This window comes from Amphiura filiformis, chromosome 17 (assembly GCF_039555335.1).
Source record: "Amphiura filiformis chromosome 17, Afil_fr2py, whole genome shotgun sequence".
NCBI lineage: Eukaryota > Metazoa > Echinodermata > Ophiuroidea > Amphilepidida > Amphiuridae > Amphiura > Amphiura filiformis.
Window position 1 is genome coordinate 29425501 of NC_092644.1, and position 2092 is coordinate 29427592.

Sequence of the window (2092 nt, forward strand, 5' to 3'; positions counted from 1 at the left end):
TGATAATCACAACCAGGCACATGTAGCTTTCACGAGTGCAGAAACAGAGAGAGAGAGAGAGAGCCCATCCAGGCTCAGTGCACCTTAAGGGCACACAACTATGAATCAACTGGCGCAACAGCATCCCAGACAGGGGGCTAGGGGAAGGTGTGGCATGCTCTGAGACGTCACCATATTAAAGTAATAGGCCTATGGCAGTAAAAAGTATATGTTCAGTTGAAGTTTGTATTTACCTTTAATATACCATTAACATATATAACTTGAATCTTACAATTTTTTATAAAAATGAAGAAATATTTTCAAAAAAATAAATCCGTTTTGTCCCACTATCGGGGCAAAACGGAACCCCCCTATGGGGCAAAACGGCACCCTGGGTGTAAACTTATATCAGTAGTTCCATCGGTAGGCCCTAGGTCTAGTTATATCCCAGATAACATATACTTAGTGGGCCAATATTGGCAAAAAGTTGCATTGGCATTACATCAGTATAATATTGGGCCAATATTGGCTCACCATTCATTGGCAGCTGATCTCGGGCCAATAATAAACCAATCATTGGTTTAATGTTGGTCTTTTATATATCGTTTGATTGGCATTACATCAGTATATAATATTGGGCCAATCTTGGCTTTCAATTGGCAATTTTTACATTGGCATCATGTTGGCAGCCAATATAGGTTATCACACCAATTTCGGTAACAATTTGGGTAACAATATGGTAACAAATAATTATTGTGATGAGTACTAGTGTTTGGAAGACCTTATTTAAATCCTAAATATTATACTAAGTTGAAATAATAGGAAACACAACCACGGATGATAAAACGCAGGGCAAACGCTATTTAACACCACGGATTATTTATTTTAAAGAAAATACACAAGAATTTTCGGCAATTTCAATTCTAAGACCATACTTTTAAAGATAATTTCTAAAGTACGTGTCACCATGCTATCAAATACTCTTGATGGCTATTCAACACCACGGTGATGACTCGGAGTCGTAGTGTTCCTCTCTTACCGAGAAGCGGGCAAGAGATGATACATATCGTTTTCCCGAGCCAATAACGTCCAATAATTAAAGTAATCCATTGCATCAATATTGGCCCAATACTAAAATAACATATTATTAACCTTTTGGCAGCCAATTGTTTGCCAATGAGAAATAGGTACAGGCCCAATGTTGGTTCAATAACTGTGACAAGGTTTGGGCCAAGCTGGGGCCAACATTGGCCCAAGCCCAATATTGAGCCAACCTTGGGCCCATGAGCAAAACATGATTGGCCCAATACTGTCAGCCAATGTTGGGCCAATTGAACTCAAACATTGGCCCTTCATTGGGCCACCATTGCCATATGCTATCTGGGATGTAGGCCTATATTCAGTTACAATATTAAGTGGGTCTACCATTTGGGCAACTGCTTGGTTAGGGTAGAGTATTGAAGTAATCTTGTGTAGCTTTGTGTGTAGGCCTAACTTCTGGTTGATTTTGATGCACAGGATTTTGTGAAAAATTAGGGGAAGTCATTTTCTTCTGCGGGGGGGTCATGAATATGTCGGTGACCGGAGTAAAATTTTTATGACCCCCATCCTATTGCAGGCAATTTTTTTACAACCCCTCTATGGTCAAAAATTTGTATGACCCCCTCCCCCTCCTTCCGCCTACACAGACTCAAGACAAATTATTCATTGCCGGAAAAAGATGAGGAGCGCACCAAAACATATGAAAAAAGTGTGCGGACTGCATTAAAATTTGATCTTGTGTGTAAAGAAGGTGCGCTCAAAAACTTTGCATTACAAAGAAAGATTGGGCGCACAGTTTGGGTGTTAAAAATATAAGTTCTCCTATATTTGGTCCAAAAATTCTATGACCCCCAATACATTCATGACCACCCCCTTCCGAAGAAATTGACAGCCAAATAAGTTTCTTTTTTGGCTATAGGATGCTTATGTTAAGTTTGGATGGAGTAGGTTTTGTTTTTGCTTGAGTTTAGATTTGAAGTTATGCCATGTATTTCTGCTGTTGAGTATAATTTTGTTTGTGTGTGGGAGGCTCATGGATGTGTTTACATCGATGAGTCTCGCATACACTCTA

General features: G+C 39.5%; 1 pseudogene; it reads left to right on the plus strand.

The window, feature by feature from the left end:
- The first annotated feature begins 904 nt into the window (after positions 1-904).
- LOC140138503 (small nucleolar RNA U3) lies at positions 905-1005 on the plus strand (annotated as a pseudogene).
- The last annotated feature ends 1087 nt before the right edge of the window (positions 1006-2092 follow it).